Source organism: Erythrolamprus reginae, chromosome 8, assembly GCF_031021105.1.
Source record: "Erythrolamprus reginae isolate rEryReg1 chromosome 8, rEryReg1.hap1, whole genome shotgun sequence".
NCBI lineage: Eukaryota > Metazoa > Chordata > Lepidosauria > Squamata > Dipsadidae > Erythrolamprus > Erythrolamprus reginae.
In genome coordinates this window covers 32,855,440-32,881,654 of record NC_091957.1, presented here as the reverse complement: position 1 = coordinate 32,881,654, position 26,215 = coordinate 32,855,440, and the positions used below count along the sequence as shown (strand labels likewise).

The 26,215-nt window shown below is 42.9% G+C and overlaps 1 protein-coding gene across 1 annotated transcript in view; it reads left to right on the top strand.

Moving 5' to 3' along the window:
• Positions 1–26,215, top strand: part of AR (androgen receptor) — a 205,609-nt gene that overhangs the window by 88,286 nt on the left and 91,108 nt on the right. The window lies entirely within an intron of this gene.

Below are 26,215 nucleotides of genomic sequence, written 5' to 3'. Positions count from 1 at the left end.
AGCCCACCAGTGGAGGTGGGCCACCATGGCTAGGATGCTTAATTGAGAGCAGAGTATTTTGGATTATGGTCAGCCCCAACAGAGCAGACTCTGCCAGGGAATAGAATGGAATGGAATAGAATAGAATAGAATTCTTTATTGGCCAAGTGTGATTGGACACACAAGGAATTTCTCTTTGGTGCAGATGCTCTCAGTGTACATAAAAGAAAAGAGACATTTGTCAAGAATCATGAGGTGCAACACTTAATGATGGTCAGAGGGGTGAAATAAGCAATCAGGAAACAATCAATATTAATAAAAATCTTAAGGATGCAAGCAACCAGTTACAATCATACAGTACTAAGCAGGAGGAAAAGGATTATAGGAATTATGAGAAGAAACTAGTAGAAATAGTAGTGCAGACTTAGTAAATAGTTTGACAGTGTTGAGGGAATTATTTGTTTAGCAGAGTGATGGCGTTCGGGGAAAAACTGTTCTTGTGGCTAGTTGTCTTGGTGTGCAATGCTCTGTAGCGATGTTTTGAGGGTAGGAGTTGAAATAGTTTGTGTCCAGGATGCGGGGGCCAGTAAAATTTCCCCCCGCCCTCTTTTTAACTCATGCAGTCCTCAATGGAAGGCAGGTTGACAGCAATTGTTTTTTCTGCAATTCTGATTCTCTGAAGTCTGTGTGGGTCTTGTTGGGTTGCAGAACCAAAGGCTCTTTCTTCCTCAGCCAGACTTCCACCTTCCTCTTGCTTTTTCCATCCTTTTGATATTGTGCTACTGGTAATGGGGCCCTAGGAGAAAAGAGGAGAATTAGATGAATTGGGCTGGGGAGAGGACTGGAACCCTGCTTTCATTATATTCCACCCACCCCCCACTTGAAAACAGGATGATAGTTTAGCTAGTAAATCATAGCAAATTCTTAATTCCGTGATTGCTGTAGTTTTTATTCCACATAACGATGAATTGAAAGACATCATCTTGAGCTTTAAAATCTCAAGGAAGAGAAAAGGCCCAGCAGTGCTATGCCGATATATTTGGTGATATAAGTACTGCTGTAAATCAAAGTAACACAGCGGCAATTTTTAGGAGGCATCTAACCGGCACCAGTCATAATTTTTCCCTTAACATGAACATCCACTAAAGCTCCAGCTTCTGGCAGTAATCAGTCATCTACTGGTTTTTATGATATCATTTAGCAAAGAGGCACTTCCTAGCCCACCAGCCAATGCTCTTGTGATTGGAAATCAGCTGTGTTCCCTTTGATATATTTCCCTTTCAATCATTAGGGAGGTTTCTGTGCTCCAATTCTGGCACAACATTTGTAATTGTGCCTTAAACACTCACCCGAGAAGTGAGTGGAACCATTCGGATGGATTTGCTAAAAGCTCTTTGAGATGCTGTGTTTTTGGACACAGCACAGCCTAATATGTCCAGGGTCTCTCACCTTAGACATCTGGGAGAACTAAACCAGACCTAGCTCCTTGGCTCTGTCAGGGAAGTTTATTGATTTATTTACTTAGCCAGCTTCTCCCCACTGAAGTGGGAGTTGAACCAGAGAAAGACCCTTCTTGGAGATTGGGGGAAATGGCCTTGGCAGAGGGTAGCACAGTCACAGAGTAAAACATATATAGTACTGTACTGCTACAAGTGATTAAAGACAGAGGTGAGTCCAGCTGGTGGTGCTTTTTGGTTCATCTAGCTTAGAGATTAAAAGGAATGACACAATTATTTCAGCCATATCCAGAAAACCCCATATACGGTCCAAGCCACTATCTGAATGGAATATGAGAGTTACTGTATTTTTAGCAGTATAAGATGCATCTTAGTTTTTGGGAAGGAAAATAGGGAAAAAAATCTGCTTAGTGTCCTTAGCCAGCACATTATTTTATCTACTGGTTAGGGCTTTAAAAAAACCTTATTTGGAGAGAGTAAGGATGAAAGAGCTTGCAAGCCAGTAAGAGCTGGGAACATCATTAGCACCTGGAAAGAAACATTTGGAGCAAATAGAACAATGAAAAAAACCCTGTGAAGACTTAGGGCTGGGAAATCATTCTTCGCAGAGATTAACAATGAAAGAGCTTGCAAGCCGGTAAGAGCTGTGAACATTGTTAGTACCTGGTTAGGGCTGGAAAGAAACTTTTGAAGCAAATTAGACCAATGGAAAAAAATCTGCAAAGACTTAGGGCTTGGAAAACATTCTTCACAGAGAGAAACAATGAAAGAGCCTACAAGGTAAGAGCTGGGAAGATAGTTAGCAGCTAGTTAGGACTGGGGGGGGGGAAGCTACATTCAGAGTATAAAGCACACCCAAATTATCAGCCTCTTTTAGGGAGGAAAAATGTGCACCTTTTAATTTGAAAAATACGGTACTTCTCTGTATCACCTGCTGCAAACAAGACCTCTTCCTTCCTCTACTTTTTTTTTGCTCCTCTGTCTCCTTTTGTTTAACCAGAGATCTCTCTGCAGGGATCTTGTCTTTTACCAGTTTTCCTAAAAGCCTTTTATTCTCTATTAGCAGAATAAAACAGAATAATCATCTTCCATATTTTGGAAATTGGGGGGATGGGGGAATAGAGTGTTTGATTTGGAAAATGCTTTTTTCTTATGATGTCTTTGAAAGGGAAAGCAAACTTGATTTATGAACCATTTCCAAACACTTTTCTCTTCATCTCCTGTGTAATTAACAAATATTTGTACTGTTCAATCTCTGTGCCTTTGCTTTGGAAAATTCCTTTCAGCACTTTGGATGCCATTCTCCCCCTCTGCCAAAAAGGTCATAAGAGCAGGTATTCATAATTGGTTTCGAAATGTCACAGGGATTTCAGAAGAGAATTATGAGTGAAAACGAGGGAAGACTGGTTGATTGGCAGATGGAAAGAAGAGCTTAGGACATTATCAGAGTTGGAAGGGACTCTGGAGATCTTCTAATCCAACCCCAGTGGCCAATACCCCAGAGGATAGGCTCAGGATACAACAAGATCTAGGCAGACTTGTACCATGGGCCTGAAGTTCAACGTAGAGAAAATTAAAATCCTACACCTAGATAAAAAAAACCCTAAAACTTACATAGAAACTGAAACCACACTCAACACAAGTGATTGTGAGAGAGATCTAGGAGTCTTGGTAGACAACCAACTAAACATGAGCCAGCAATGTGCAGCGGAACCTTAAAAAGCCAACACAATCTTGAGCTGCATCAACAGAGGGATACAATGTAGGACCAAGGAGGTACTAATGCCAATTTATAATGCCCTTGTCAGACCACACCTAGAGTATTGCATTCAATTTTGGGCCCCACACTACAAAAAAGACATTGAAACTCTAGAGAAAGTGCAGAAGAGGGCAACCAGAATGATAAAGGGACTAGAAACCAAAACATACGAGGAAAGGTTGCAGGAATTGGCCCTGGATAGTCTAGAGAAGAGGAAGTCCAGGGTGGACATGATAGCAGTCTACAAATACTTGAAGGGCTGCACTGATTCTGCCACTTACAAGATTTTCTTCTCTTTCTCTTTTAAGACACCTGGGTTTTTTTGTTTGGGGGTGGGTGGGTTGCACTATTTCAGGGACCGGGACACTGGCACACATGGGGGAGGGGGAGGATGTCCACTCGATGGCTGTATAAGGCACATCAGAAGCACAGGGGGAAAAGATTTACAACTCACAGCTCTTACGAGTCCCAAGATAAACTCCTGATTTATGTTCTCTTTTGTCCAACACAACAACTTTTTACTGCTTTGCTCCTCAGTGAAAATCCGCACAGCTTTTTCTGCCAGTTACAAGATGGAGAAGAGTTTTCCTTATGACTAAAGAATTACTTGTGAAGTCTTAATAAACGGGATGGACTGACAACCCGAGGAGACATTCAGAAAGATTAAAGTTATCTCTCCAGCAACTAAATATAGACAAGTCTGTATTTAGTTGTGTGCTGAAAATAGCGGGTCGGAAAGGTCTTCCAAGTTCCAGTCACTATTCCACTGCCTGGCTGAGGGTGACAATTCTTTCAAGGGAAGAAACTGCAAGCACGCCGTCTCTCCCTAGTGACTGTGGCAGGGCAGGACTTACAAACCCGGGGGGGGGGGGGAGGGGAAGAAGGCCTTGGGTACCCAGCTCATGAAAGGTGCCCAGGGGAAAGAGCCAGGGGTTCAGGCTAAAGGATGACAGCACCAAGTCCACTCAAACCTCTGGAAGGCATGATTCCAGGCAGCACGGAGAAGGCATCTGCCTCTCATCCAATGAAGTTCAGGAAGTGGGCACATTGAGGCTTGTCTATAAATACTGTATATAGTGGTACCTCTACCTAAGAAGGCCTCTACTTACGAACTTTTCTAGAAAAGAACAGGGCATTCAAGATTTTTTTGCCTCAAGAACCATTTTCCACTTACAAACCCGAGCCTCCAAAACTGTAGCCAGAAAAGGCAGAGAGAAGCCTCCGTGGGGCCTCTCTAGAAATCTCCTGGGAGGAAACAGGGCCACAAAAGGCGGGGAGAAGCCTCCGTGGGGCCTCTCTAGGAATCTCCTGGGAGGAAGCAGTGCCGGAAAAGACGGGGAGAAGTCTCCATGGGGCCTGTTTAGGAATCTCCTGGGAGGAAACAGGACCTCCACCCTCCCTGTGGTTTCCCCAATTGCACACATTATTTGCTTTTACATTGATTCCTAAGGGAAAAATTGCTTCTACTTACAAACTTTTCTATTTAAGAACCTGGTCACAGAACTAATTAAGTTCGTAAGTAGAGGTACCTCTTTGCTGGCAAGCGGGGAGACGCAAGGCTCTTGAGACCCACCTACTCCAGGTGGTAACTAAGACCTCAATCAAACCACTCACCAGATCCCCAGGAAAACTGCCAGGTTTTCTCTCAAATCTTATGAAAAGGTCCAAATGAGGCTTAGCAAATGCATTGACAACCACAATGTGCAACTGCACGCCTTTGAGGCAGGGTGGTGGCAGAGGGGGGGCACGGCTAGAAGCCAGCATTCCCTCCAGGCACATGTCTTTCCTGACAAATATCTCTTACTGCCATTTGAAAAATGGAACACAGCTGGTTGTTCCACTACCCTGAAAATGCTGTCCCTGCCATCCAAATCAATTTCAGTAAAGCCAACGTTTGGAGAGAAGGCGTGGCTAAGCGAGCGCATGGATTGCAGTCTGCAACTCCACCTCTTAGGGAGACCTAAGTATCCAAGGAAGAGACAGAGCTTAGAATCTGCTTTGTATATAAACTTTCCCAAGTGGGATCTTTGCTGTCTCTAGGTGGCTTTGGAAAGAGAAAGAACTGGATTTGGACCAGACCGAATTCTGGGTTGGTAAGAAGAGGTTCCTGGAAACTTTTTCCTGATGGATCATGTCGAGAGGTCAAAGTCAGAAAAAAGATTTTGCCAATAAGTACAGCTTAGAGCAGTGATGGCGAACCTATGGCATGGGTGCCACCGGTGGCACGCGGAACCATATCTGCTGGCACACGACCTGTTGCCCTAGCTCAACTCCAATGTGCAGGTGTGTGCCAGCCAGCTGTTTTTTGGCTTGCACAGAGGCTCTGGGAGGGCGGTTTTGGCTTCCAGAGAGCCTCTGGGGGGCTGGGGGAGGGCGTTTTTACCCTCCCTCATCTCCAGAGAAGCTTTTGGAGCTTGGACAGGATGAAACATGAACCTACTAGGCCCACCAGAAGTTGGGAAACAGGCTGTTTCTGGCCTCCAGAGAGCCTCCGTGGGGTGGGGAGAGCTGTTTTTGCCTTCCCCAGGCATTGAATTATGGGTGTGAGCACTCGCACATGCGCGATAGTGTGCACCCATGCTGTTTCGGCACATGAGGGGAAAAACGTTTGCCATTACTGGCTTATAGGATGGAAGGCTTTTTCATACCAGGAAGTACATATGCTCTACCTGGGGGAGCCCTTGAAGAATATCCAGAGGTTTCTGCTGGTGCAGAATGTGGGCAGTTACAATGCATTCATTTCATTTATTAGACTTGTATGCCACCCCTCTCCAAGGATCCGGAGCGACTCACAACATGCGGTACAAACAATATGAATACAAATGTAATAGTTAAAAACAGCAAACTAAAATCCCATTATATAAAAAACAGTCAGTCTACTCAATCACATCCACACATAGCATTTAGCGGTCAGAGAAGAAGGGGGCATGATCTAGCTGCCCCATGCCTGGCGACATAGATGGGTCTTAAGGCTCTTGCGAAAGGCAAGGAGGGTGGTGACAGTATGAATCTCTGGAGGGAGCTGATTCCAGAGGGCTGGAGCCGCCACAGAGAAGGCTCTTCCCCTAGGTCCTACTAGACAACATTGTCTGGTCAACGGGACCTGGAGAAGGCCAACTCTGTGGGACCATATCGGCCGCTGGGATTTAGGCGGTCCCATAAGTAATTTGGTCCAATGCCATGTAGGGCTTTATAGGTCATCACCAACACTTTGGAGCTCGTGATGGAGCTTGTGGAGTAGAGACATCTTACGTCTCTCCTCCACGAGCTCCATCATTAGCCAGTCTGCCTCTGGGCCCTTTACAAGAGGCTAATTTTGACCTTCAAAGCCCTTTGTGACATGGGACCAGGCTATTTGAGGGACTGCCTCTCCTGGATTTCATCTGCTTGTTCCATCAGATCAGGCAGGAGAGATATGCTGTGGGGCCGACCTCTCAGGGAACTCTCTCTTGGTGGGCCCTCTCTGCCATGGTGGCTGCCTTCTGGAACATTCTCTCCCCCCCCCAAAAAAAGTGAGGTGTCTTCCCTCCCTCCTTATTTTCTAGGAGTCTCTCAAGACCTGGCTATGTCATCAGGCCAGGGGGTCTCAGGGGAATGGGTGATATATTGAGGTGACTCCATGGCTGGCAAATATCTTGGAGTGATTTCCTCATGAAAATAACTGTTTGACATGGTGTGTGTGTGTTTTCTTTCGAATCACCCTGGTATACCCAAATACGGGAGAGAGCATACTGCTTCCTTTTTGCCTCTTGGGCCCTCCAGGGGCCATTCAGGCAGTTAATTTTATAGCCAACAATATATTCTCTATGTTTAATCATGTGTATTATATATTGATTTTTATTATGTGAGCTGCCCTGAGCCCCATGGAGAAGGGTGGTCTAGAAATCCAATAAAATGAAATAGAGAAGAGAAAAGAAAAGAAAGTAATGTAACCTTAGAGTCATTTGTCAGGGTGGTTGATCCAGGGAAGCTGAAAAACAGGTTCAGCTGGGCTGAATGGCTACCAGATGATTAGGTGCAACATTACTACCAAGATGACTACTGCTGCTGCTGCTACTATTATTACTCCTGCTACTGTAAAGGAAATAATAAAAATCATAGCTTTATTTATTCCATTCCTGTGGAACATGTTGAACTTAGTCACAAGATATGCAGCCTTCTACTAGCCCAGGGGTAGGCAAAGTTGGCCCTTCTATGAGGTGTGGACTTCAACTCCCAGAATTCCTGAGCTAGCATGATTGGCTCAGGAATTCTGGGAGTTGAATCCACAAGTCATAGAAGAGCCAACTTTATTTATTTATTTATTTATTTCTATTTATCTATCTATCTATCTATCTATCTATCTATCTATCTATCTATCTATCTATCTATCGCACTTATATGCTGCCCTTCTCCAAGGACTCAGGGTGGCTTATAACATATAAAAAAAATACAAAAACAATGCAAAAAAGTCCAATATTTAAAACAGTCTAAAACCCCAAATTCAAAATCATACACCCCTACTCACTCACACCACAATCATATTAAGGATGGGCTAGATGTTACTGTTCAACGGCCCCCAACCCTCTTAGCAGAGGTGGGTCTTTAAAACCTTATGGAAGGTGGGCAGGGTGAGGCAAGTACAGATCTCTTGAGGGAGTTTGTTCCAAAGGGCCAGAGCTGCCACAGAGAAGGCTCTTCCCCTAGGCCCCGCCAGACGACATTGCCTGACTGACTGGACCTGGAAAAGGCTGACTTTGTGGGACCTGACCAGTAGCTGGGATATGTGAGGCTTCAGACTGTCCTGTAGGTAATCTGGTCCTAATCCATGTAGGGCTTTATAGATCATAACCAACACTTTGAATTGTGTCTGGAGACCAATCGTCAACCAATGCAGCTCGTGGAGTAATTGTGAAATGTGGGCAGATCTTGGTAGGGCCACAATAGTTTCACGGCTGCATTTTGCACTATTTGTAGTCTCTGAACGCTCTTCAAAGGCCACCCCATGTAGACAGCATTGCAGTAGTCGAACCTCGAGGAGATAAGAGCATGAGTGACTGTGAGAAGTAACTCCCTGTCCAGGTAGGGCCACTACAGGTACACCAAGCACACCCATGTGAATACCCCCCTCGCCACAGCTGAGAGATGGTCTTCTCAGCTCAGCTGTGGAGCTTTGCCTACCCCTGTACTAGAGCAATGGCCCCCGGTTTTCAATGATGGCAGATACTTTGTCTTGCTGTGTCAATGGCTTTGGAGTAAAAGCCCTGCAATTGTGGAGGGGAAATCGGCCTTGGATAGTGGCTTTATTGCTATCTTGGATATAGTAGCAGTGCAGTATATGAAGGATTTGTGTATGTACAGTGGTGCCTCTACCTAAGAACGTGTCTACTTAAGAAATTTTCTAGATAAGAACCAGTTTTTTTAAATCTCTTCTCAAGAACCATTTTCTACTTACAAACCTGAGCCTCTGAAACTGTAACCAGAAAAGCCAGGGAGAAACCTCCGTGGGGTCTCTCTAGGAATCTCCTGGGAGGAAACAGGGCCTCCACCCTCCCTGGTTCCCCAATCTCACACATTATTTGCTTTTACATTGATTCCTATGGGAAAAATTGCTTCTTACAAACCTTTCTACCTAAGAACCTGGTCATGGAACGAATTAAGTTCGTAAGTAGAGGTATCACTGTATACCTGCCTGCAAGTGCCAGTTTCTTAGGGCAGGCTGCAGATTTGATCATTCAGTGGATCACAAATTAGTGCTTTCTCCACTGCAATGATAACCAAATCTGTTGGTTACCTAGAGAACAGAATATGAGGGTGGATTAAAGTTGAGCCCAAGAGTGCTACATCAGCAGAGGGCACATGGGTAAATGTTATAGTAGAAGCACACAGTGCACACTAATAACAACCGTGACTTGCCTAATCAACCACCCCCACAAAAGCCCTACAATCACTCATCCACTGTCAGGGATGACGCCCTCAGCAAAACCATCCCCCTTGAAGGTTTTCTGACAGGAACTGACCATTAAGCCTGTGTTCCTTGTCTCAGTTCTATCTGAGAAAGGTGTTGTGATTGGCAACCGTGACATTCAACTGAGAGCCACACACCTTTCATGGCAAGAAAGTAAATACAGTGGTACCTCTACTTAAGAACTTAATTTGTTCCATGACCAGGTTCTTAAGTAGAAAAGTTTGTAAGTAGAAGGAATTTTTCCCATAGGAATCAATGTAAAAGCAAATAATGCATGCAAACCCATTAGGAAAGAAATAAAAGCTCGGAATTTGAGTGGGAGGAGGAGGAGGAAGAGGAGGAAGAGGACAGTTGCTGCTCAGAGCAAAGGGAGCCTTTCTTTTCTCTGGGCGCTGGCAGAGGCTTATTCCCTCTCCAAGTGCCCAGAGAAAGGAAAATGCTTCATTCGCTCTGAGCTGCCAAAGCCTCCTTAAGCACCACCGAAAGGCTCCTCTGGCAGCCCAGAAAAGCCCGAGATGGCTGGGATTAAAGGGGGAAGGGCAGGAAACTGGCGGGGCCTTCATGCCGCTCTCCAATTTCCTGGGAAATTTTTCCAGGCTCGGGTTCTTAAGTAGAAAATGGTTCTTAAGAAGAGGCAAAAAAATCTTGAACACCTGGTTCTTATCTAGAAAAATTCTTAAGTAGAGGTGTTCTTAAGTAGAGATACCACTGTACTGTGACCAAATCCCAAAGGTGCTTTCCTTTTCTTTTTTCAAGCAGCAACTGGACTTTCTGGATTTTCTTTGAAGGCATTTCATTCCTTATCCAAGGAGCTTCTTCAGTTCTGATGCTTCTTGGATGAGAAGTGAGACGTCTTCAAGGAAAAACCAGAAAGTCCAGTTGCCATTGTGGGAAAAAAAGAGAAAGGGAGAACCATGACCTGCGTGACTGAGAATCCCCATAGACCAGTGAAGGCGAACCTTCTTTACCTTGGGTGCCAAAAGAGTGTGCACACACACTGTCGCACATGCATGAGTGCCCATACCCATAATTCAATGCTGAAAAAGCATGCACGCATGCTATCGCACATCCTACCCAGATCCATAATTCAATGCCTGGGGAGGGTGAAAGCAGCTTCTCCCACCCCCCAGAGGCCTGCTAGAGGCCAGAAACTGCCTGTTTCCCGACTTCTGGTGGGCCCAATAGGCTCGTGTTTTGCCCTCTCCAGGTCCAAAAGTTTCGCTGGAGCTGTGAGAGGGTGCAAATGACCTCCCCCTCCCCCCGGAGGCTCTCTGGAAGTCAAACACTCCCTCCCATAGCCTCTCTGCGGGCCAAAAAATCAACTGGCCAGCACATAGATGCACGTTGGAGCAACAGCTCACTTGCAAGCAAATATGGCTCTGCGTGCCACTTGTGCCACCCGTGCCATAGGTTACCCATCACTGCCATAGACTCGGACCAAATAGTCCATTTCTATAGAAGGACGACAGGCTTAGCATTGCTTGTTTCCCATATGATCAACTGGAAAGCATGTTCTGGAGAGGGATTGAAGAATGCGACCTCAAGACCTGTAGGATATTTCTCAAAGGAAGTAGCAATGTCTTCCAGGTATTACAGATGAGTGCACTGCAAAGCATTAGATGAGCATGGATAGGTCTCCTTGCCTGGGCTCCCCAGGAAGCAGTTAAGTTCACCTACTTGAGTGACATCTTGACATCTATTTTTATTGGCCTGTACTATGCAAATAATGCCAAATCTCCAAGGACTGTCCTCCTTGAATCCTCAGAGAAAGTGAGAATTTTTATTTTCTACTAATTCTTCTTCTACTTATTTTAGGAATGAAGAAGGATAGTAGCCCTTTGCATAATTTTGAATTCACCTATGTACATAGATACTTTTAGGATACTCTATGGCAGGGCAGGGGTAGGCAAAGTTAGCTCTTCATGGCTAGCATGATTGGCTCAGGAATTCTGGGAGTTGAAGTCCACAAGTCATAGAAGAGCCAACTTTGCCTACCTCTGCTCTATTGTATTGATTCCTTATCTACACTGATTCTGTAGATATTTAACCTCGAAGATGATGTATCCATGCAGGGAGGCTCAGAAACACTTAAGAACTTAATATTTGATCAGTATTTTCTAGCTAGAGAATGTAAACATGTTTAGATCTGGAATAAATTAAATCTCCCCAAAAGGATCTCCTTTGTAAACAACTGAGGCTAAATCCTGAGCTGCAGAGCAGAGGTCACAGCAACCAAGAATTCCTATCTCTCTCAGCTGTGCAGAGCAGTTTTTCTGCAGCTTCGCAATGCTACAGGGCTTACAAATGAGGAAATAGATTGGTTTAAGGACCAAGAGCTGCTAACCTCAATCTTGCCCTTCTGGGAGGTAGATGGCTCAGCATTACATATCCGGGTGAGCTGTCCAAAAGTACAGTACACAGCTGTTTGGGAATACGCATAGGGACTGGAGCTTACAGTTTTCTCCCTTTCTTCACTTTCCTTTCTTTAGCTTTAATTATTTTTCATTGGTCTTTGCATTTCTAATTTTTTAAAAATAAAAGTATTATGTAAAAAAGATGATTTCCTTGCCTCTATTTGCATTCCTACATCTTTTAAAATGTTGTAATTCGGCTTCTTGTCTCTTCCAACAACTCTCTCTCTCCCCAATGCTTTTTTAAGTTCATTTCTGAGATTTTTTCTTTTTTTAGCTTTGGCTTCTCTTCTTGGCAATTTGCACTGTTTGTTCTGACATCCAAGTTGTTGTTTTTTTCAGTTCCTTCATTTTTGGTATTCTTTTTTTCACATTAATCTTTTATAATGTATTTTAAGTTCATTCTGTAATTGTTCTTGAAAACCGTAGATATATGTTCAATATCATATGAGCAGCATAGCATTTAGACTTATATACCGCTTCACAGTTAAGAGGACGGGCGATTCTCGCCGGGCCGATAGTTGCGGTGGCGGGGAGGGGCGAGAATACCGCCTCCCAGCTGGGTGTGCCCACATGCTACTAGGCAGCGAATTTGTTGTCACCGGGCCGTGGAGGAAAAACGAGGCCGGCCCGATGTCCCTGCCAGCTGGGAGGGGAGGGGCGCCACCTCCCAGCTGACTGGCAATTCGCCAGTGCAGGAGAGCCCCTCGAGCTGTAGTTGGCTCACAGGGGACGCTGGGAGCGAGGGGAGGGGTCTGCAGGCCTATTTCAGGGCCTGCACTCTCCCCCTTCTCCTCTTCGCTCCTGCTCTCCTCCTGATCGGTCACTCACCCATCCTCCGCTCTACCCAGGGTGTCTGTCAGAGGTCGCCCTTTGGGGCCGAGAAGGAATTTTTTGCAATCTGGAAGCGTTATGGCAGATTGTTTTTTTCACCTTCTCCATCCTGGTCACGTGTGAGGTTTTAAAGGGCTAGGGGATGTATTGGTTGTAAATAGGTTGATTAGAATTTACTTTATTATTGGTCACTATGGCAAAAACGGGGAGGAACAGCAACTGTGTGTTCTCCCTTGGGCATCTCTTAAAAGGTGATGGGCTCCTTTGTCACACAGCTCGTGCTTCCTCCACGGACAGAGCAGTGGGAAGGAGGAGCCCTTGGGGCTCACCTATGTCACTTCCAGTTCCGGGTCATGGAGGTGAGCCCTCCCACACTCTGGGCGTGGCTTTTCGTTGGGGTGAAGGCGTTGCATGCTTCACCCTTACCAAGCAAGGAGTCCGCCCATAAGTTGCCCAGGTATGTTACTTCAGGTATTCCGCCCCATTTAGTTCCCTCTGCAGGTCTATTACTGTAATCAATAAAGTGACCCATTTTCATCCAGCTCTTGTGTTCAAATGCTCATTCCCTGTCCAGCGCAATGCTTTTACAGCCCTCTAAGTGGTTTACAGAATCAGCCTCTTGCCCCCAACAATCTGGAGTTAGCTAAAGTAGCCTGCAGTGCTGCACTCTAACCACTGCACCACCGTGGTTCTCTGGAGTAGTTTTCTTCTTAGTGTGAAACTGGAGCAGTTCATGGTTTAACTTAGTTTGAAACTGGAGCAGTTCATAGTTAGCCCTTGCCTATGTCTTTGATACTGCAATGTAGTCCCTGTGCCTCCTTTGGGGATAATATTTTCAGTTTAGTTACTGTATGTTGTGTCTGGTGATGTCCAGGTAGAGAGGTGTTATTTGAAGACAGTGATAGCTATGAAGAAAGCACTGGAGTGGCAGAAACTGTTAAGTCAGCCTCCTGCTTCATTTTGCTTCCATGTGCCCAAAAATCAAACTATATTTCCCTTTTCCATGTTTTTAATATTTTAGTCTCCAATCACAAACAGCACATCTTGCTTGCCTAGGCTGTCAATTCAAAATCAGTCTTGATCTTCAAACTTCTTCTGCATCAGTGGTTGCAGCATAAACCTGAATGATCATCCTATTAGAGGGATGTAATAATAATAGTAATAGTAATAGTAATAATAATAACAAGAAGAAGAAGAAGAAGAAGAAGAAGAAGAAGAAGAAGAAGAAGAAGAAGAAGAAGAAGAAGAAGAAGAAGAGTGGATGGGACCTTGGAGGTCTTCTAGTCTAACCTGCTAATTAGGCAGGAAACCATACATTGCTTCAGACAGATGGTTATCCAACATCTTCTTAAAAACTTCCAGTGTTGGAGCATTCACAACTTCTGGAGGCAAGCTGTTCCACTGATTAATTGTTCTAATTGCCAAGAAATCCCTCCTTAGTTCTAACTAACTTCTCTCCTTGTTTAGTTTCCACCCATTGCTTCTTGTTCTACCCTCAGGTGCTTTGGAGAATAGGTTGACTCCCTCTTCTTTGTGGCAACCCCTGAGATACTGGAACACTGCTATTATGTCTCTCTTCTTTTCATTAAACTAGCCATGCCCAGTTCTTGCAACTGTTCTTCATATGTTTTAGCCTCCAGTCCCCTAATCATATGTCAGTCTTCTCTGCACTTTTTCTAGAGTCTCAACATCCTTTTTGCATCGTGGTGACCAAAACTCCGGTGTAGGAGGCCATTTTCACTCTCCCCAGGCTCCTAGAAAGGCTCTGGAGCTTGGGGAGAGCAAAAAATGGGCCTTCCCCCCCCTCTGGAGGTGGAAAACAAGCTATTTCCTGACTCCTAGTGGGCCCAGAAGGCCCAAAAGGCCGGCGCGTTCATGCGCGATGGACCTGAACTTGCATACCCACTGACATGGCTCTACAACTGGCGCGTGTGCCATAAGTTCACCATCATGGGTCTAGGATCTCCGCCCTGAGTCTTTGGAGAAGGGTGGCATACAAATCTAATAAATAAATAAATGTCCTGCCTGAGCAGGGAGTTGGGCGTAGAAGACCCTCAAAGTGCCTTCCGATTCTGTTATCCTGTAATTCTGCGAACGGGGTCAAGGCCAAGATTTTCCAGCTGTACTCGATGGCTGATGGGCAAAGCACCCACGGATAAGCCAGTGTTGCTTTATTCAGAGCAGCTTTCTCAAATTGTTTTTTTTTTCTTCCCCCGACTGGTCATGTTCAAGCAAGCGGCATCAAATTTGTAGATGTGGAAGAGTTACATAATTTGTATTATTTGCACAATAGCATTGCAGTGGGTGTGACATCATTCATTCTTTAATGGACGCCTACAGTCATGTTCCCTGCAGATGACATCATGCTCAGAATTGTAGTAACCAGAAGGTTTCAGTTTACTTCATTGTGTTGACGTTAGAAATCAACATGCTACATATTTAATCTTGTATCTCTGGAGGCCCTTTTCAGTCTGATGGTGAAAGATACAAGACTTTTTTTTTTCTTTTGGATTGTTTGTATATTTTTTTCTTGTATAATTTCTACTTGATTTAGGATCCTGTTTGTGCAATAATTACTGCTTAGAGTCACTTAAGCAATCAGACAGGTGATGTGTATGTTTGAATGATTACTAAATTAAACAAATAAATTTGAATTATATGCACTCATAATTTTATATTTCATTTTGGTTTATTTTTAAATATTTAACCTATAAATTAATCTATAATTGTCACCTTCAATAGACTTCAAATCAGGACACTCGGATCCTTTACTGTCCTTTCCCTTTTTTTAACAAACATTTTTATAGCTGATAAAACTGGAATAATAATAGTTGGACATTATCCATTTCTTATATGTGGCCTCATGTTCCTTTTCCTTCTCTGCATTTCTGTGTGGAATATGCCATGATTTTCCATAGATTAAATGTTATGTGGGTATGGATGAATATAAATGCTATGTTGTGATGCACTTAAGTATTATTATTATTATTATTATTATTATTATTATTATTATTATTATTATTTATTATATTTGTATGCTGCCCCTCTCTGGAGACTCGGAGCGGCTTACAACAACAATACATAGTACTGTACACACATGCATACACCATCAGGCGTTTTCCAAACTAATTAGGCAGGGTAGGGTAGGGAATTTCTGTTTATTTATTTAAGAAAATTTATATGGCCACCCATTCACTCTTCGTGATCTTGGGCAACTTACAAAAATGAACCACTTACCAATGTGGGATTCTTTGGGGCTGAAATTGTCTCTTTGGAGTCATAGTGTAGACAATGGGAACTGTCAGCTTCCCTCCAGGACTCAACCAGAGCTTAATAGCATCCGTAGGAAAGCTTAAGTGATGTCCAATTAATGCATGATCTAACCAAAGGGTTTTTCTTCCTAACAGTAGAGTACAGAGCTGTTAGGAGTCCAAACACTGGACATTTAAACATAGGACTGGATCCACTTGAAGTACTGTAGGCAAATTAAAGGCACTCTGGAAAAAGTATCCAATTGTATTATTAGAGCTCTTTGCTAAATCTCTGCTTTAAAATATGGGGACTCCATCTACAGCGAGATTAATCAATCGGAACAGATCTAGAAGGGACAGTTTGTCAGCCAGTTACAAATCCATCTGGTGATGATGCTGTCTATCCCACATTTTTCTAGCTTACTAAAAAGTAATTGTGGTCTACTTTGTCAAATGCCTTACTGAAGTCTAAGTGTACTATGTCCATAGCATTTCACTGGTCTACTAATTCAGTCATTTTTCTCAAAGAATGAAATAAAATTGGTTTGGCATGATCTGTTTTTAACAAACCCATATGGCTTCTACTTATAACTTTGTTTCTAGATGTTCGCAGATCTGGGTTTTAAATGATTTTTTCCAATATCTTCCCAGTTAGTGATGTTATGCTGATTGGTTTGTAGTTTCCTGGGTCTGGTTTTTCCTCTTTTTTTGAAGATAGGAACCACACCAGCTCTTTTCTAATCCTCAGGTAGTTTTCTGATGCTCCAAGATTTTTGAAAAATGAGGTACAATGGTTCTGAGATTATTTATTTATTTATTTATTTTGATTGATTGATTGATTGATTGATTGGATTTGTATGCCAGCCCTCTCTGAGGACTTGGGGCAGCTCACAACATATCAAAGTCCATAACAGTATACATCTCAAAAATCCCATTAATGTGACTAAAAAAACTTTAAAACTCCAATATATATATATATATATTTTAAAAATCCATCCCCATTCACTCCATAAATACACTAAAACACATAATATTTGCCAGTTCCTACAGAACATGTTTATGCAATGGTTAGAGTGCAGTACTACAAGCTACTTCTGCTGATCACCAGCTGCCAGCAGTTTGGCAGATCGAATCTCATCAGGCTCAAGGTTGACTCAGCATTCCATCCTTCCAAGGTTGGTAAAATGAGGAGCAGATTGTTGGGGGCAATATGCTTACTCTCTGTAAACCGCTTAGAGAGGGCTATAAAGCACTGTTAAGCGGTATATAAATCTAAATACTTATGCTGAAATGTAATCTGTCAGGGCCTGGTGTATTTATATTCGTCAAGATCAGACAGGTGTTATCTTACTATTTTCTTTCTTATTTTAATTTTAAATTTTATTCTGTCTTTTACTGTTATGTTTTTGGTAGGTTGGGCTATAGTTTCCTTTTCCATGAAAACTGATACAAAGAATGAATTAAGCAGCTCTGCTTTCTTTCTACTGCCTGTTGCTTCCTTGCTATCTTCCCTAATGGACTGACTATTTCCCAGACATTTTTCTAATTATGTATATGTTGAAAATTTTTATAGCCACTCCAAGTCCTCAGAGAGGAGCTGCATACACATATAATAATAATAATAATAATAATAATAATAATAATAATAATAATAATAATAATAATATATCATCCTTGTCTTTTGTTGCAAGTCTTTGTTCATTCTGATCTTCATCTTTTCTGACTTCATCTTTGCAGACTTGGGCTAACTGCTGATAGCCTTAGTTATGTGTCCCTGTTTCCATGTTTTGTACTTGTCCTTTTTGTTTTTCAATCCATCAGAAACCAACTGTACTGGTTTCTTCCTTGATTTCTTATTTTTCTTTTCCAGTGATATTATGTTGGATTGGGCTTTAGGATCGTATTTTTCAGGATTTTTCATTTGCTTTCCCCTTTAGGATTTTCATCCATGAAATCTTTCCCAGGCTCTCTCTGAGTTTGGTAAAATCAGGTTTTTTAAAAAGTTTGAGACCCTGTGTCAGCCTCTTGACACCTGGTTGGATTAAGTCCTATTGCTTGTGTTTGCAGTATATTGAATTCCAATAAGATGTGCTCATTCTCACCCAAAGTTCCAGCAACTTAAATTCCCTCTATCACTTCTTCTCTGTTAAGTGAGAATTAGGATCAATATAGATTTGGCTCTAGTTTTCCCCCCCCCCAACCTTTTGGATGATCCACAAGTATGGCAAGCAGTTCTAGTTTTCCAACTGGTGGGTCCCAGGGTTAGTTTGCTCAGCGCCTTCATCCGATCAAACATCATGGCCACAGCTTTTTGTCAAATTGGTGTTACCTGCTGGAGTATAGAATCATGTGATTCAGAGGGGATCTGCTCAGGAATCCACAGACCTTCCCAAACAAGTGGCTATTCAACTGTGGCATAAAACTTTCCATGATGGAGCACCCAAGACTCAAGGATCTAGAGCAGTGTTTCCCAACCTTGGCAACTTGAAGATATCTGGACTTCAACTCCCAGAATTCCCCAGCCAGTGAATGCTGGCTGGGGAAATCTGGGAGTTGAAGTCCAGATATCTTCAAGTTGCCAAGGATGGGAAACACTGATCTAGAGTGTTCCACTGTTTGACAGCTTTCACAGTCAAGAAATTACTGCTTATTTCAAGTTTGGAGCACTGTTTCCAGCCATTGGTTCACGCCTTGCCCTTAGGTGCTACAGAAAAGAAAGACATATTGCTGCCGTATCACAACTTACTCAACTTCCTTTGTTTTTTTTTTAAAAAATATTTTTATTAAAAGCTTTAGCTACAATTATAAAAGATAACACAAAAGGAAAATAAAAGCAGAAATAAAAAAAGATGCAAGGAGAAAAAGTGAAATAAAAGTGAGGAAGGTGACTTCCCAACCCTCATTGTTAACCGCATTTCTTTTGTGTTGACATGCCCAGGCCAATCATACCTTCATAACTCTCCTCTGAACTCTTTCCAGTTCCAAGCACCCTTCTTCCCACGGGAGAAGCAAACTGATCATGGCATTGTAGGTGTGGGCCAACTACGGCAGCAAAGAATGGTATTATCACCACCTGTGATCTCGGCGTTACACCAAGGTAGATGCAGCCTAGGATTGCATTAACTCTCTTGGCAGGTACAAGACATTGCTGGTTCATGCTTAAATTATGGTCTCCTAGAAAGTCCAGATTCTTTTTAACAATCATAGAAACCTTGAAGATTGACGGCAGAAAAAGACCACATGGTCCATCTAGTCTGCCCTTATACTATTTCCTGTATTTTATCTTAGGATGGATCTATGTTTCTCCCAGGCATGTTTAAATTCAGTGACTGTGGATTTATCAACCACGTCTGCTGGAAGTTTGTTCCAAGCATCTACTACTCTTTCAGTCAAATAATATTTTTTCACATTGCTTCTGATCTTTCCCCCAACTAACCTCAGATTGTGCCCCCTTGTTCTTGTGTTCACTTTCCTATTAAAAAATACTTTCCTCCTGAACCTTATTTAACCCCTTTAACATATTTAAATGTTTCGATCATGTCCCCCCTTTCCCTTCTGTCCTCCAGACTATACAGATTGAGTTCATGCAGTCTTTCCTGATCAGTTTCATGCTTAAGACCTTCCACTATTTTTGTAGCATGTCTTTGGACCTGTTCAATTTTACCAATGTCTTTTTGTAGGTGAGGTCTCCAGAACTGAACATAGTATTCCAAATGTGGTCTCACCAGCGCTCTCTACAGTGGGATCACAATCTCCTTCTTCCTGCTTGTTATACCTCTAGCTGTGCAGTCAAACATTCTACTTGAATTCCTACCACCTGACTGCACTGTTCACCCATTTTGAGATTGTCAGAAATCACTACCCCTAAATCCTTCTCTTCTGAAGTTTTTGCTAGCACAGAACTGCCAATACAATACTCAGATTGAGGATTCCTTTTTCCCAAGTGCATTATTTTACATTTGGAAACATTAAACTGCAGTTTCCATTGCTTTGACCACTTATCTAGTAAAGCTAAATCATTTGCTATATTACAGATGCCTCCAGGAATAATAGTGTTAATAATACTGTTGAGCCAGGTACCATCTGTCATACACTTCTGCATTTTGTTCTTCCTACCTAAATACAGAAACGTACATTTTTTTCACTATTGAACGATGCTTTCTTGGATCAGGCCCAATATCTAAATCTATCAAGACACTTCTGAACCTTAAGCCTATTTTCTCCTCCCCCCCCTTTTTTTTGAAGATGGTAACCACCACATCAGTTCTTTTCCAGTCTTTTGGCACTTCCCCTATGCTCCAGGAGCTCTGAAAGATTTTGTTCAATGTTTCCAAGATCACAACTGTCAGCTCTTCAGAATTAGCTTGTAAACTCCTGGAAGTGCTTTCTTACTAATTGTTTTTGCCTATTTTGACTTTCCTGTCCTGTCTCTTTTCATTGCTCTAATGTGCTCTGAATAAGTTTCTTTCCAGATGTAAACAGGTGCTAATGATGTTCCCAGCTCTTACCAGCTTGCAACTCTTTCATTGTAGTCTCTGCGAAGAATGTTTTCCAAACCCTGTCTTTGTATTTTTTTGGTTTATTCTTTACTTGCTCCAAATGTTTCTTTCCAGCCCTAACCAGGTGCTAGCAATGTTCCCAGGTCTTACCGGCTTGCAAGCTCTTTCATTGTTACTCTCTCCAAATAAGGTTTTTTTAAAAAGCCCTAACCAGGGGATAAAATAACATGCTGAAGCTGACCAGACTAAGGATGCTAGCCAGATGAAATATCAGGTGAGCAGATTCTTTTCCCTATTTTCCTCCCCAAAACGAAGGTGCGTCTTATACTCCGGTGAGTCTTATACTCCGAAAAATGTAGTTGTTATTTATCTTTTTAAAAAACCCTTGGATTAACAAATTGCACCGACAAGGGGCATGGATAAAAGCGGAGTATTTGTTATGACTCTTGATGTAGAGAAGACCGCAATAATAATTTGCTTGCCAAGTGGAAAGGCACTACTACATCATTCAAAAATAAATCCATACCGTCAGCCCGTTGAGAGGGTTTCCAAAGACACAGACCAAGGTAGGGAGGACACTCCAGAGGAAATAAAAGCTTTTCACAGTTTGTATATTTTAAAAGGTCATCAGAGTCTTCATCAGTTTAATTCAAAATGCTTAGTTAGAATGAGTCATCTCTGAAAATAGAAAGTGATCACTGAAGAAGATGGAGAAGTCTTTCTCCCCATCAATGTAAACTTTCCCTTGAGTCTCCCCAGCTGTCTTGAGCTTTTCTTGCCCAGCTCAGGCACGGACATGGTGCAGCGCACGTTTGAAAATTGTGATCACTCATCCTTGGGATTCTGCTCTCTGAGGACAAACTGTAGCCTCCTATCGAGGTTTCCCGTTGATTTTGCTGCAGACGATGATCTCTTACTTTTCTTCACTTGCTCACTTTCACTTTAACTCAGAATCCCTACAGGCAATACAGTGGTACCTCTTTATTTATTTATTTTATTTATTAATCAAATTTGTATGCCGCCCCTCTCCATAGACTCTTCTTAAGAACACCTCTACTTAAGAACTTTTCTAGATAAGAACCGGGTGTTCAAGACTTTTTTGCCTCTTCTTAAGAACCATTTTCTACTTAAGAACACAAGCCTGGAAAAAGTTTCCAGGAAATTTGAGAGCGGCACGAAGGTCCGGCCAGTTTCCTGCCCTTCCCCCTTTAATCCTGGCCATCTTGGGCTTTTCTGGGCTGCCAGAGGAGCCTTTCGGTGGCACTTAAGGAGGCTTTGGCAGTCCAGAGCAAATGAAGCATTTTCCTTTCTCTGGGCGCTTGGAGAGGGAATAAACCTCTGCCAGCGCCAAGAGAAAAGAAACGTTCCCTTCGCTCTGGGAAGTGACTATCATCCTCCTCTTCTTCCTCCTCCGCCTCCCACCCAAATTCCGAGCTTTTATTTCTTTCCTTTGCACGCATTATTTGCTTTTACATTGATTCCTAAGGGAAAAATTCCTTCTACTTACAAACTTTTCTACTTAAAGACCTGGTCATGGAACGAATTAAGTTCTTAAGTAGAGGTACCACTGTAGTACCAGTCATACAACATTATATTCCCATGATGGTGAACCTATGGCATGCTTTCCACAGGTGGCAGGCAGAGCCTTATGGGAGGTCGCATGAGACTTTTCCATGTTTCAGCTCTAGCATGCAGGTCAGCTAATCTTCAGCCTTGGGAAAGGCCGTTTTGCCCCCCGGAAACTTCCCTAAAGCTCCGGAGGCAAAAAAAAATTCCCCTAATGGACAAACTGGAAGTTCAGAAAAATGCACTTCCAGTTTGACTATTTAGGAATTTTTTCCACTGGGAGGGCTTCTTCCGACATGGAGATGCCGGGGGGGCGGGGGTTGGAAATCACTGAAAATTGCATCAGTGGGTTCCCATCGATGCGACACTCTGGATTGCACTGGTAGGAACCCATGACTGCCTACCAGGCTTCAGAAAATCCTGTGCACATGCGCAAGCGGAGCCAGCATGGGGGGAGCGAAGGGGATGTGGACGCATGCGTGTTAGCACACCCATAAAGACCCCTTTTTGGCATGTGAACCCAAAAAGGTTCGCCATCCCTGTTATATTCTTAATAGTTTCATTTGATTCTGTTAAGTGCTCTGGATGCCTTACCATGCTGGGATCCTATGGAAACCTATCCCCCCATAGTTCTTCTGGTCCTCTTGCTCTTTGGTACCTGTTCTGTGCATGACCCTTGGATCGAAACTGTAGTGTGATTATTATATTTTAGGTCAAAGCAATGGAAACTGCAGTTTAATGTTTCCAAATGCAAAGTAATGCACTTGGGGAAAAGGAATCCTCAATCTGAGTATTGTATTGGCAGTTGTGTGTTAGCAAAAACTTCAGAAAGATTTAGGGGTAGTGATTTTTGACAGTCTCAAAATGGGTGAACAGTGCAGTCAGGCGGTAGGAAAAGCAAGTAGAATGTTTGGCTGCATAGCTAGAGGTACAACAAGCAGGAAGCAGGAGATTGTGATCCTTCTATATAGAGCACTGATGAGACCAGTGTGTTCAGTTCTGGAGATCTCACCTACAAAAAGATATGGATGAAATTGAGTGGGTCCAAAGACAGGCTACAAAAATGGTGGAAAGTCTTAAGCATAAAACGTATCAGGAAAGACTTCATGAACTCCATCTGTATAGTCTGGAGGACAGAAGGGAAAGGGGGGACATGAGCAAAACATTTAAAGATTGATTGATTGATTGATTGATTGATTGATTGATTGATTGGACTTATATGCTGCCCCTCTCTCACAACATTCCGATAAAAGATACAATATAAAACATTCCTAAACCAATTAATAGAATAATTGCTTTTAAAAATGTGTCTTAAAAACTAGTCATTTAAAAACGAACAATCACATCCATACTGTCACATTCAATACATTTACTGGGCAGACGCCAGTATGTTAAATATGTTAAAGGGTTGAATAAGGTCAAGGAGAGAAGTGTTTTTAATAGGAAAGTGAACACAAGAACAAGGGGACACAATCTGAGGTTAGTTGGGGGGAAGATCAGAAGCAACGTGAGAAAATATTATTTGTCTGAAAGAGTAGTAGATGCTTGGAACAAACTTCCAGCAGACGTGGTAAAAAAATCCACAGGAACTGAATTTAAACATGCCTGGGATAAACATAGATTCATCCTAAGATAAAATACAGGAAATAGTATAAGGGCAGACTAGATGGACCCTGAAGTCTTTTTCTGTTTCTATGTTTGACTGCCTTAAATAAAATGTTGTTGTGGTACCAGAATTTTCAAACAAAGAGCAATAGGAAGTTTTAATTGGGGCAGGGTGAGATTGAGGATTGTAGGAAGGAAGGAAAAGTGAACGACAAAAAGATCCTGGCAAAATTTCATTTTAGGGCAACTTGAGCCTCTTTGTATTTTTTTCTTGGAAGCAAAGGGTCTTGGGTGTTATCACAAGTACTAATATGGTAAATTACAAGGGTGTGGGATTGTTTGGGGTTTTTTTTAAAAAATGTGGTTATTTTTCAGCCCTGTGCCCCATGCCAGGCATCCTGAGAGAGGGAGAGCGTTATTGTGGGGGGGGGGGGAGAAACTAATGACTTTTATTCAAGGCCTTGATTACAGGTTGTTGATGTGATTTTGCTAAGGAGGGTCCATCCTGTCAAACAAAGAGAACAGATGTGTAAAGCCTGGAGGGTTGTAGAGCTTTCTTACTCTGGACTCAATCGTTGCCTAGGAGACAGCTGCTTGCAACTCTTTGCAAGGGCCTCTCCTGAAAAGCTGGGACATGCACTTGGAAAGCCGAGGTGTTGTTCCCATTGTGGCTTGACACACGAGGCCCTGGGCTTGGGCTCCAGCTCTCGTGGTAAGCAGCAGGCTGTTTAACGAGACCACTGTCTGGCTTGGAGCATGTGCATGTGTGATAGTGCCCACACCCATAATTCAATGCCTGGGGAGGACGAAAACAGCTTCCTCTACCCCTGGAGGCCCTCTGGGGGCTGGAAACGGCCTGTTTCCCAACTTCTGGTGGCCCCAGTAGGCTCATTTTTCACCCTCCACAGGCTCCAAAGGCTTCCCTGGAGCCAGGGGAGTTTAAAAACACCTTCCCCCATTCCCTTGGAAGTTCTCTGGAATCCAAAAACACCTTCCCAGAGCCTCTGTGTGAGCCAAAAATCAGCTAGCCAGCACACACATGCATGTTGGAGCTGAGCTAGGGCAACAGCTCACATGCCAATAGTAGTCACCTGTGCCACCCATGCCATGGGTTCACCATCACTGTCCTACAGCCTTGTAATTGTGTCTTGTTTAGCAAGGAAAGGAACCTTCCAGCAGACATGGTTCCATGTGCCACCTGTGGCAACTGCGCCATAGGTTCACCATCAGTGGCATAGGCCTTTCTCTTGAGTTGGTTCGTCAAAGAAGGGCTTTTTAATGTGTGCCTTATTGGAGAGGATGAAAGAGTTGAATCAGTTAAATGAAGGGATTGCATTTATTAAATTTGGGGTGTGTGTTTGTGTGAATTGTTTTAAGGCCTCAGTATACCCCTGCATTTATTTTTTATGCAGTCCCCATGGTTTCTGCCTATCAGCACAATTTATTGCTGCAGGAAGGGCCAGAAGAAACAAATCCTTTTGTCATGGGAATTATTCCTGCCTAGGACTTTAAAGGTGGTGACCATAAAAAAATACAATAAAACCAAAATACATGTTTGGGCAACATCTTGGTCAGATCGTTTTAATTGTTCAATTAAGCATCTTTTGTAATTGCTGCTTTCTGCAACCATCTCATCCTGAAGCCGATTCCTTCTGTACACAAAAGAAGTTTAACAGGATTAGCTGGCAAGGGAGATTCTTCGGGAGGGGGGGCTTTGGGAAAAAACCTGGAGCTTTTCCCAGAAATTATTGGAGAAAGTTTCAAAAACACTGATTTGTTATGAGGTTAATTCAGGAAAACCTGTCCATTATCAAATAAGAAAGTGGAGCAAAGAACTAAAAAGGCATTTGGATTCAAGCATGCCACAGTAAAATATGGACGTAACATGAAAACAATCTCATTTTGGGACTTCTGCTCTCGGTAGGTGCCTGGCCTAAGAAATCAAGTTATCTTGAGCCTGATAGTCCTTGGATGAAAGATCATGTAGAAGCTCAGGCCTCCAGTAGGCCAGACTGGGAAATCACAAAACAAACCAACAAAGATGCCAAATTGTGTACATATTGTCCCTAGGCATTCATCTAGACTCCAGATCCATTTGCTAAATACTTTGTTTATGATGAAACTTTATGTGAGAATGTTGGGAATTTAAATAACAAAGTAGATTTCAGCAAAGAGATCATAGATTAATTAATGGTTACAATACATGCAATGGAACGGAACCAGCCCGCTTGAAAAGAAGCAACTTTCCAAACAGTGTCATGCCCCCATCGAGCCTGAATCTGAGGCAGAAGATGAACAGCTGACAGAAAGCTAGAGAGTGGCTCCATTGGCTGTGGAGAAACTGGGGAAGGGCACAAAGTCAGGCTGGGCAGAACAGGGGAGAGGTAGAAAAGGGAGAGGGGATTCTGATGAAGACCAAGGCCCACCCCCTCCTCAATCTAGGCCATGCAGGGAAGAACATAGAAGAGAGCAATGTGGGTGGCATGGAGGAAGGAAAGGGCCCCAATTCCCTTCACAAGGCACACCTGGGGATGGAGTTTAAAGGAGAGACAGTTGGGAAGGGTGTTTGTCAGGAACAAATGCTGAATTAACATAGTGTTGAGAGTTGTGGCCTACACTCCTGGCATTCCTCCTGACTGTTTGAAATATTGTCATGCTTCTGTGCGCTTGTCTTGCTGGAATTATTGCTGTGAATTATTTGCTTCTGGGATTCATTATCTTGTCCTGCTTGTCCTGCTGGGGTGATTGATTTCAGTCATTCTTCTTACAGCGTTTGGACTGGAGTATCTGAGGCCAGAAGTTGCTGCAGGTTTGTGAGAGAGTTTTTCTCCAGACCAGAGAGTAAACAGGACGTTGGGGTTGATGCCAATAAAGGGTCTTATAACTCTGGCTGTGTTGCCTTCATGC